At 42.2% G+C, this 12,001-nt stretch overlaps 1 protein-coding gene and 1 pseudogene across 2 annotated transcripts in view; both read left to right on the top strand.

Annotated features, from left to right (window-relative positions):
* CCSER1 (coiled-coil serine rich protein 1) overlaps nucleotides 1-12,001 on the top strand; it is a 1,109,040-nt gene that overhangs the window by 479,861 nt on the left and 617,178 nt on the right. The window lies entirely within an intron of this gene.
* On the top strand, nucleotides 8,474-8,592 carry LOC122925228 (annotated as a pseudogene).

Genomic DNA, 12,001 nt, shown 5'->3' with positions numbered 1-12,001 from the left:
TAACAAGAGAATCAAGGCAAGCAGACAGGAATCAAACAGGTAGCAGAGTCCAGGAATATAAGTACGAGTCAGGAACACAGGAACACAAGCAGATATCAGGAACCTTAACAGGACACAAGGACCTTGACACTAAGGCATCTGGGAAGGGGGCTGAGCCACTTATATATGTGCAGGAGGGCTAGAATTGGTCACATGATCCAACCCATAAAGCATAGGAAGTGATGCGCGCCACACCCTTAAGGAAATGCTGCAGGTAACAAGCAGCAAGCATGCTGTGGCAAGGGCTGAAAGGAAACACTGGCAGCAGATCACCACTGAACACGGCACCCGGGACCGCGACAGTAAGCAGTAGAACAATGGCGCACATCAGCTGCTGTTACAACCTGCATTATGTAAAAACTTTGGTTAGCATATGTGCTGTGTGGAAATTAGCTTTTTTTGCAGTCATGTAGGTGGAGTCACTCTGATGAAGGGTTCTGGTTGCCAGTTCCCCAAAACCACATAATTATAAGTCATTTAAAATCCAACCCATGTGCTGTTGTTTTCTAGTTTTGGTTGGTTGTATCTGTATCAGCGTTAGAGAGGTTTTCCGGTAGTAATTATATTTTGTAATGCCAGCAGCCTGTTGCCTGAGAAAGAATATTCATACTTATCTGTTCCACACTGCTACGGTCCTCTGCTGTCGCCATCTGCTGGTCTCCGGCCAACCATGGGCATGGTCACAGGCTCCGCTCCAGCCAATGACTAGCTTCAGCGGTGATCTGCTGCCAGTCCTTGGCTGAAATTGTGCATGTGACTATGTCCATGGCCAACTGCATGTAAAGAGTGCGGTTATTGGAAGATAGAGACAGCAGTGGACTGGAGCGGCGTGGAGCAGGTAAGTATGAATCTTCTTTTTCTGGAAGCAAGCTGCGGGCAATACATAAAATATAATTATTACTGTAAAACCCCTTTAGAGGGAATCTGTCAACATGAAAATGCTATCCAATCTACCAGCGTCATTTTATTCTGGAGAGCCGAACAGATTAAGTTTTTTGAGAAAAGATTAAGATTAAAAAATAAATAAATAAATCTATAACTTCAAATTTATCCATTTAAATCTTTGCTGTTTCTAGATTTAGAAGTCCAGTGAGGAAGAGGGGTACTATTCCTATACTGTGTGACTGTGCATACAGAGATATCTATCAATCACTGAGTAGGACCACCCACCGGACTCCTAAGCATGGAAAGAGCAAGGATTTCATTCAAGAAATTCATCAATATCATATCTATGGGGGACAGTGTAATACCAACCTAGGGATATGTCATCAATATCAGATCTATGGGGTGCAATGTAATACCATCCTATTGATAGATCGGGCAGTGTAATAACACCCTAGGTATAGGTCGTGCAGTGTAAAACCACCCTAGGGATAGGTCATCAATATCAGATCTATGGGGGCAGTGTAATACCACCCAAGGGATAGGTCATGCAGTGTAATACCAGCCTAGGGATAGGTAATCAATATCAGATCTTTGGGGCGCCAACTCTTAGCAGCCCCCCCGACCAGCTGATTGAAGAGGTCACTGCACAATGTATGGAGGTGTACTGGAGCAGGCAGTTTTATGCATTGTGCAGTGTCCCCTTCAATCAGGTAAGGGTACTTTCACACTTGCGTTGTTGGATTCTGGCAGGCAGTTCCGTTGCCGGAAATCCCTATGAAAACGGATAGCATTTGTTTCCGAATCCGGATTACAAATGCATTGAAACACCGGATCTGTCTCTCCGGTGTCATCCGGAAAAACGCATCCGGTATATATTTTTTCCGAATTTTTAAAGGTCTGTGCATGCGCAGATAAGGAAACTGGATCCGGTTTTCCGGAACACTTAGTACCAGATCCGGCATTAATGCATTTCAATAGAAATTAATGGCTGATCTGGCATTCAGGCAAGTGTTCCGGAATTTGGGCCGGAGAAAATACTGCAGCATGCTGCGGTATTTTCTCCGGCCAAATACCATAAGAGTGACTGAACTGAAGACATCCTGATGCATACTGAATGGAATGCTTTCCATTTTGAATGCAATAGGATAAAACTGAAGCGTTTTTGTTCCGGTATTGAGCCCCTGTTATGGAACTCAATACCGGAAAATTTTAACGCAAGAGTGAAAGTACCCTAAGTTGATTAGACCACAACAAAAGGAAAGCGATGTAATTTGATATTATTGTCAGTCATGTGATATACCCAAAGCTGTGAATTTAGCCCTTTGCACAGTTCCACTCCTTATCCCCCATTCCAATCAATGTATTGTTCACCACAATCTGAATTGTAATTCTTTTATTATTGCGGCAAGTCTGGAATTCCACCTCTGTAGCCTTTGCTGGTTTTCCGGTGAATGCAGAAAGTAATATTCTTGTTAGTAGCACACTGGAGTCGGCACTGTAGAAATAATATGAAGAGGGAACTTGAAATACTATGACATTATCCAATTCATCTCAAGATGAGGATTATGTTCAGTGTATTGAACGGCTAGCATGAGTAAATATGGAGCAAATCCACATGAAATCCCTTTGAAATATCACTAAGTATGCATCAGAGCGTTCAAATGAGAGCAAATAGAATAAAAGAGCTTGATATAAGACTGGGACAGGCAAGTAAACCACGAGGGACTGTCCATTAGAAATCATGGACAAATGGGAAAACAAGCTGTCCCCTTGCTAGATATATAAGCGGGAGGTAGGCTCGTGGTCAGTAGGTCACAGTTGTTGCAGTTGAAAATCGGTAAGAAAGCGAAATGATTTAAAAAGATGAGAGAAAATGTCATATCGGCTCCCTGCCATGTACTGTATGTGGATGAGCGGCTTATTAAGAGTCATCTGGAGCAGATGATAAATTGTGTTGCCTTTGCCCTGTTTCGAGCACCAGAAAGCACCACTTGAGTATAACATAGATAAATGAATGAAATGAGCTATCCACACTGGGGGGCTTCTAGGCCTGACCCTTCCACATCTCCAAAGCTATGGATGGAATCATACTTAGGCTGGGTTCACATCACCTTTTTCACTACAGATGGCATTTGTCACCAGTAGAGTTCCAGTGTAAAAAAACAAAGGTATATGTTAACTATTTTTTTTTCCCAAACTCTGCAGGATGGAAATGCGTAGTGTACTTTGCTTTTGTATCCTTTTTTTTTTTTTTTACACATTAATTATAGGGGAAAAATGTGATGTGAACCCAGCCTTGCCTGGGTTCGGGCTCCTTTGATCCACTGCTGATCCACTGATCCATCAAACATCCAGTTGGACACAGTTCTTGTGTTCCACTGCAGCCAATGACGGGCAGTTATGTATCCCCCTCATGTCAGTGGGTCGTGTGACACAGAGAGATACGTCACTTCTGCAGCCAGTCAATGGCTGCAGCAGCATGTGACCCCTTTTAGTAGTCAAACGCAATGGGTGTGCAAAACTTTTGGAAAACTGTCTTAATTGCTCATAGCAACCAAACAGATTTTGCCTTTCATTTTACAAAGGAGCACTGAAAAAAATGAAAGGATCAATCTTATCGGTTTCTATGGGCAACTAAGGCTACTTTCACACTAGCGTTCGATCGGATCCGTTCTGAACGGATCCGATCATATTAATGCAGACGGAGGCTCCGTTCAGTACGGATCCGTCTGCATTAATAACTTAGAAAATTTTCTAAGTGTGAAAGTAGCCTGAGCGGATCCGTTCAGACTTTCAATGTAAAGTCAATGGGGGACGGATCCGCTTGAAGATTGAGCCATATGGTGACAATCTTCAAGCGGATCCGTTCCCATTGACTTACATTGTAAGTCTGAACGAATCCGCTCGCCTCCGCACGGCCAGGCGGACAGCTGAACGCTGCAAGCAGCGTTCAGCTGTCCGCCTGTCCGTGCGGAGGCGAGCGGAGCGGAGGCTGAACGCCGCCAGACTGATGCAGTCTGAGCGGATCCGCTCCATTCAGACTGCATCAGGGCTGGACGGAGGCGTTCGGGTCCGCTCGTGAGCTCCTTCAAACGGAGCTCACGAACGGACCTATGAATGCTAGTGTGAAAGTAGCCTTAGCCTTGCACTAGTTTTAATAAATCTCTCACATTACATGCAAAAACTGCCTGAAAAAAAAAAATACTCCAAAAAAATACAAGGTGACAAAGGTGACCAAAATAAACTTTATGCGTTTAGTCTGGCATTTCTTTTTTTTGTGGCAAAAGAATTCCAGACAAGATAATGGAGATAAAATAATACTTTAGTGTCCCTTTAATTGCCGTCTTAATTATCCATTAAAGCTATTTGTATGCAAACTTGAAATCTTCCCTGCTGCTTTAGGTCAATGATTTGTTTCATCTGTTGCAGCATTAAACAAAGCACTTTCCTTGTCTCAGCGGGGCTCCCCCAGGTAGCTGTTCAATTGGTTTGAAAGATAGCAACTACTTCTTTGATCCGGAAAATGTACTTAGAGTGGTTTTCACTCCTTTCCCAAGTTCTTTAGGCGTTTAAACTGATGTAATCAAACTGACCATCACTGAGAATAATCATCTGCTCATGTATGGTAACAAAATAACCATTTGACATTTAAATAGCTATTTTCAGTTGAAGCAGTCTGGGAAGTAAACCAAGCCCATGGTTTGAACCCTGTTCTTCTCTTATATCTGTTACATTGTGTATTGATTAAGCTATACAAATATTAAAGGGTTACTTTGAAAATGCAAATACGAGGAACTAAACAGCTTGATATATAGTTTTATGTGGGAAAAGAATATAAATTGTATTTCATTCATTAAAAGTGCCATTCTATATGTATTTTTTTTTTATGTGTAGAGGCAATGATGCCGATCATTTTTGTAATATACTTTAATTACTCAAATTTTATGTTTCTATTAGAAAAATAGCTCTAAAGTGGCCCATTTTGAGCCTTAGCAATGCTCCTCTGTATTCTGTTTACATAACACAGTCAGTGTTGAGCCAGTCTACACTGTTATGTAAACAGAAGAAAGAGGAGCGTTTCTAAGGCTCAACATGGGCCACATTAGAGTTATTTTTGTAATAGAAAGGTATGATTTCAGTAATTAAAGTATATTACAAAAATGGTCAGCATCACTGCACCTACAGATTACAAAAAAAATAAAAAAATGGCAGTTACACTTTAAGCACTTAAGGACCACAGGTTTATACCCCCCTAGTGCCCAGGCCCTTTTTTTTACAAATCGGCACTTCACAAATTTTACCTCCTTTTCTTCTCACAAATACAGCTTTCTTTTGGTGGTATTTGATTGCTGCTGAGATTTTTCGTTTTTCAGATATTAATCAGAAAAGACAATTTTCTCAAAAAAAGTGTATTTTGAAATTTTTCGGGTAAAACTGTTCAAATATAGTTACATTTCTATACAAGGATCTGTCCCCATATACCGTGTATATTTATTGGTTTGCACAAAAGTTATAGCGTTCAAAAACTATGGTACAAAAATGTGAATTTCCGCATTTTGAAGCAGCTCTGACTTTCTGAGCACCTGTCATGTTTCTTGAGGTGCTAGAAGGCCAGGATAGTATAAATACCCCCCAAATTACCCCATTTACTGTTCTGGCATTTTGGGAGGGGCTAAATTGTGAGCAACCCTGTAAAGCCTAAAGGTACTCATTGGACTTTCGGCCCCTTTACGCACCTAGGCTGCATAAAAGTGTCACACATGTGTTATCGCCGTACTCAGAAAAAGTAGGGCAATGTGTTTTGGGGTGTATTTTTACATATACCCATGCTGGATGAGAGAAATATCTCTGACAACTTTGTATAAAAAAATAATAAAAAGTTGTCATTTACAGAGATTTTTCTCACACAAATTCCAATGAGTACCTTTAGGATTTCACAGGTTCATATTCTGAACCACTGGATTCAGCGGGTGCGGCGTCCCCATCGGTTTCATCCATCAGGGCCAGAATCCTGTAGGCCTCTTCAGCGAAATACCCCTTTTTTGACATTTTGGGCTAACTAAATTTAGGGGGTATTCCTTTGAGACTACCCAGGAAAAAGAGCACACCTGCCTAGTAAAAAGGAGCACACCTGCCTAGTAAAGCTGCTAATAAAGATCCAAAAAGCTCAAAAGTGATCTTTATAGTACCGCAGCGATTTTACAGTGTTTTTGCAGTGATCAGATAAAAATTATTCTGTTACTGCGGTGGGGCGGACTGAGCGCAAGTGTGGGCACAAGATCAGGCCTGATCGGGCGAACACTGTGTTTTTTGTAGAGCCTAAGGTGACCTAAATGTACTTATATAGATCTGATTGCGATCAGTCTTGATCACTTACAGATACTATATAGTACTAGTGCTGATTAGCGACAGCGATGACGCTAATCAGCGACTAATCAGTGACTGCGGTGCGGTGGGCTGGGCGCTAATTCCCTTACAAGTAGCTAACTAAGGCTACTTTCACACCTGCGTTTAGGTGCGGATCCGTCTGGTATCTGCACAGACGGATCCGCACCTATAATGGAAACGCTTAGATCCGTTCAGAACGGATCCGTTTGCATTACCATGTGTCAACTTCAAACGGATCCGTCCCCATTGACTTACATTGTAAGTCTGGACGGATCCGTTTGCCTCTGGATGGCCAGGCGGACATCCGAATGCTGCAAGCAGCGTTCGGGTGTCCGTCTGCTGAGCGGAGCGGAGGACAAACGGTGCCAGACTGATGCATTCTGAGTGGATCCGCATCCATTCAGAATGCATTAGGGCTGGACGGATCCGTTCGGGACCGCTTGTGAGAGCCTTCAAACGGAACTCACAAGCGGAGCCCCGAACGCAAGTGTGAAAGTAGCCTAACTGGCGGTGATAAGGGACCCTTACAGGGGGGTGATCAATGAGGTTGGATGAGACGGCCTGGTTCTCAATCTAATTTCTAGCTCATCCTAAAGGTGTTTGATGAGGTTCAGGACAGGGCTCTGTGCAGTCCAGTCAAGTTCTTTCTCAACAAACTCACCCAACCATGCTTTGTGAACTGGTGTGCAATGCTGTAATAGAAAATGGCCTCCCCCAAACTAATCCTACAAAGTTGAAAGCATACAGTTGTCCAAAATGTCTTGATATGGTGAAGCATTAAGATTTCTTCTCACTGGAACTAAGGGGCCAAGGCCAACCCCTAAAATACAATCCCATAGCATTACCCCCCCTCTACCAAACATTACAGTCGGTGCAATGCAGTCAGGCAAGTAATGTTCTCCTGGAATTTACCAAACCTAGACTTGTCCATCAGACTGCCAGAGTATGTATGATTTGTCACTTCACATAACATGTTTCCACTGCTCTAGAGTCCAGAGGTTGTGTGGTTTATGTAAGGCTTGTACTGCTCGGCCATGGAAACCCATGTCATGAAGCTCCCGCCGTACACTTTTTGTACTGATGTTAATGTCAGCAGAGCATTGGTGACTTTTATGAGCTATGTACCTCAGCACTCGGCAACCCTGGTCGGTAACTTTTTCGTTGTCTCCTCTTCGTGGCTGAATTTGCTGTGGTCTCCTCTTTGTGGCTGAGTTCCTGTGGTCCCTAAATGCTTCCAGTTTGCAATAGTACCACTCACAGTTGATTGTAGAATAACTAGAAGGGAATATATTTCATGAACTGACATGTTTCAATGGGGGCGTCCTATTACAGAACCGCAATGGAATCCACAGAATATTTTAGAATGACCCATTCTTTCACAAATCTTTGTAAAGGCAGACTGCATGACTGGGTGCTTGATTTTTTTTACATCTGTGAAAATCGGACTGATTGAAACACTTGAATTTAATTATTAAGAGCTGAGTCCCAATATGTTTGTCCAGCAAAGTCATGACATTACATTGTTAAAATAATAATATCTGCTTGGTAAGTGATTTAGCGAGGGAATAAATCAAGTCTGTTTTATGGTTATGTTATTTTTATATAAATGTTCTGTAAAGCATATGGGTACAAGTAATTTTGTGTGGAAAACCTTATGTCTAGTTGTATCTGCATTTACAAAATATGAGTTAGTGGTGCCAAATTGCAGCTATGCCGCTAAAGTAAATTATGCTTCCTAGACATTTATAAAAATGTGGCATATGCTGTAGTTCATGCTCATGAATAATAATAATTAAAGTCACTGATTTTCTATTGGACAATTATATATAGGTGCACTAGTTAATACATAAAAAGGCAGCTCTCACCTGTTGCACCTGTTATGAGCTCGGAATACCAGCCTGGACACAGCTGTATTAAAATTGAAAAAATCGAAGGAAAATCCAGCTCTAACAACAGAGAATACTTTATTTGCAGTGCGGTAAAAGCTTCCAACTCACAGATGCAAGGATTAGTCTACGCATTTCGGACCCTCACAATCCAGTCCTTAATCATGACTAATCATTGCGTCTGTAAGTTATAAGCTTTTACCGCACTATAAATAAAGTATTCTCTGTTGTTAAAGCTGGATTTTCCTTCGATTTTTTTCAATAGGTGCAATAGTATCAACGGTTATTCTAAGCTGAATGTACCTGCACTCGTCAGATCGCAGAAGTTAAGCAGCTTAAGGCTTGGCAAGTACCAGCTTGGGAGACTGGTTGGGAATCCCTTGTTCCGTTGACTATGACACTGTACCACATAAAAGGTTAGTATATAAAATGAGAATGCTCGGACTGGGAGAAAACGTCTGTATGTGGGTAAGTAACTGGCTCAGTGATAATAAACAGAGGGTGGTTATTAACGGTACACACTCAGATTGGGTCACTGTCACTAGTGGGGTACCTCAGGGGTCAGTATTGGGCCCTATTCTCTTCAATATATTTATTAATGATCTTGTAGAAGGCTTGCATAGTAAAGTATCAATTTTCGCAGATGACACTAAACTGTGTAAAGTTATTTACACTGATGAGGACAGTATACTACTACAGAGGGATCTGGATAGATTGGAGGCTTGGGCAGATAAGTGGCAGATGGGGTTTAACACTGATAAATGTAAAGTTATGCACATGGGAAGGAAAAATGCAAGTCACCCGTACATACTAAATGGTAAAACACTCGGTAACACTGACATGGAAAAGGATCTAGGAATTTTAATAAACAGCAAACTAAGCTGCAAAAACCAGTGTCAGGCAGCTGCTGCCAAGGCCAACAAGATAATGGGTTGCATCAGAAGGGGCATAGATTCCCGTGATAAGAACATAGTCCTACCACTTTACAAATCGCTAGTCAGACCACACATAGAGTACTGTGTACAGTTCTGGGCTCCTGTAAGCAAGGCAGACATAGCAGAGCTGGAGAAGGTCCAGAGGAGGGCAACTAAAGTAATAACTGGAATGGGGCAACTACAGTACCCTGAAAGATTATCAAAATTAGAGTTATTCACTTTAGAAAAAAGACGACTGAGGGGAGATCTAATTAATATGTATAAATATATCAAGGGTCAGTACAGAGATCTATCCCATCAGCTATTTACCCCCAGGACTGTGACTGTGACGAGGGGACATCCTCTGCGTCTGGAGGAAAGAAGGTTTGTACACAAACATAGAGAAGGATTCTTTACGGTAAGAGCAGTGAGACTATGGAACTCTCTGCCTGAGGAGGTGGTGATGGTGAGTACAATAAAGGAATTCAAGAGGGCCCTGGATGTATTTCTGGAGCTTAATAATATTACAGGCTATAGCTACTAGAGAGGGGTCTTCCTCTGGATCAACTTGCGGGATAACAGGCCGAACTGGATGGACAAATGTCTTTTTTCGGCCTTATGTACTATGTTACTATGTTACTAAGTATAGAGCTTCCTTCACGCCAGACAGAATTTGAGGCTGCACCCCAATTAATACATGCTGTTATTCACCAATGCAACGTTTCAACTCAAATGAGCATTTCTCAAGTATTTCCTATTGTAGGTGTTTAGGTATCATTGTATCACCAAAAAAACTATCTGTTATCTGAAAGATTTTTAGGAAATGTATTGTTGACTGGTTTCACATAGAGCTTTTCCAAGTGTTTTTTTTTTTTTTGCCTTTTTACTACGTCCAGTTGTATTAAAATCTCTACTGCAATATGAAGCACACTACATACTATGGGGCAGATTTATTCATCTTAATATATATATATATATATATATATATATATATGATGTAAACATAGCCTAGGTTTATTATAGTATCTCAAGCTGGACACATGTATGCCAATAGTTGGTTGGCTTACTTTATAACTGAATTTTATATTAGAATTGTACTGCAACTTGGGGGCAGAATGTTATATGTTAGACCATGCACCTTCCCTTCTAAACCACATTCTCTTCTCTTAACCTACACCACCTTGGACAACCAGACGCAACAGGTTTATCTAAAACTAGATATGCCAAATTGTGCCACATTTTTGCACAATTTAAAACAATGTCTGTGTGCAGTCACATTAGTAAATGGGAAAGTATTTTTCGTTTTGTAGCATTTTATTGTAGCATTTGGTATGTTAGTAGCTTATTCCAGCATGTCTTAAAGGATATGGACACTATGCACTCATTTTCGTATGGTTTATTAGCTTCCTTAATGCACTACTTTCCTTTTACAGAGAGGGGGAGATGAGTCAAAATTTGTGCAGAGGAAATCTGTCTTAGTTGCCCATAGCCACCATTCAGATTCCACCTTCCATTTTTCAAAGCTCCTTTAGAAAATGAAAGAGACAATCTGATTGGTTGCCACGGGCAGCTAGCCAGTTTTCCTTTGGACCAATTTTGATAAATCTCCCGCAATGTGTGTAAGTCCTTCACTTAGCTGCTGATTTTGCTGAATATAACATGTAAATCATTCAGAGTACAGCTTCTGTTTCTGATGGTTCTTTCTGCTCAGCCTTCCCTTCTTTTGCAGTTAGAGGTTGTACACACAGATGTATGTGGAGATTCAGGAGAACATTCAAGTAGAGCTGTTCACCCAGGCTGTAGTGAGAGAATTGCATAGGCTGTGCAGTGCATCCAGCATGTATATAGGGACATGACACTAAAGACTTAATAAGTTTGGATTGTGTTTGCAACATTTGTGGTCACTCCTTTATTGACAGTAGTTGGAGTCAGGGCCGTCTTTACCAAGGGGCAAAAGGGGCAGCTGCCCCTGGCCCAGTTGCTCCTGGGGGGCCCAAGGCAGCTGCCTCTTAAGCCCTGCTAGCCACTGCCCCGGGTGTCCGGCTGTCAGCTCTACCAGGAGTCCAGGCATCATGATCGTACTGTGTTAAAGTTGTAATTTAGGACCTTAATGACATCATCACCATGTGGCCAGTAACCTAGCAATTACTGGTCACATGGCTATAAGGTCATCACAGGTCCTATCAGGAGTGTTGCAGAAGTTAACTGTGGAGCTTTTTTTGTGTGAAGATTACATCAGAAAAAGGTGACAGGGGCTGTTATCTTAATATACTGTAAACTACTGTATAGTGGGGTGCTGTATACTGTGGGGGGCTGTATACTGTGTGGGACTGTATACTGTGTGGGGGCTGTATACTGTGTGGTGGGCTGTATACTGTGGGGGGCTGTATACGGTGTGGGACTGTATACTGTGTGGGACTGTATACTGCGTGGGGGCTGTATACTGTGTGGTGGGCTGTATACTGTGGGGGGCTGTATACTGTGTGGGACTGTATACTGTGTGGGGGCTGTATACTGTGTGGTGGTCTGTATACTGTGTGGTGGGCTGTATACTGTGGGGGGCTGTATACTGTGTGGGACTGTATACTGTGCGGGACTGTATACTGTGTTGTGGGCTGTATACTGTGTTGTGGGCTGTATACTGTGTGGTGGGCTGTATACTGTGTGGTGGGCTGTATACTGTGTGGGGGCTGTATACTGTGTGGTGGGCTGTATACTGTGGGGGGGCTGTATACTGTGTGGTGGGCTGTATACTGTGTGGTGGGCTGTATACTGTGGGGGGGGGCTGTATACTGTGTGGGTGCTGTATACTGTGTGGGGGCTGTATACTGTGTGGGGGCTGTATACTGTGTGGTGGGCTGTATACTGTGTGATGGGCTGTATACTGTG

The sequence above is a fragment of the Bufo gargarizans genome, chromosome 1 (genome assembly GCF_014858855.1).
Source record: "Bufo gargarizans isolate SCDJY-AF-19 chromosome 1, ASM1485885v1, whole genome shotgun sequence".
NCBI classification, from domain to species: domain Eukaryota; kingdom Metazoa; phylum Chordata; class Amphibia; order Anura; family Bufonidae; genus Bufo; species Bufo gargarizans.
This window is presented reverse-complemented; position numbering and strand designations above follow the sequence as displayed.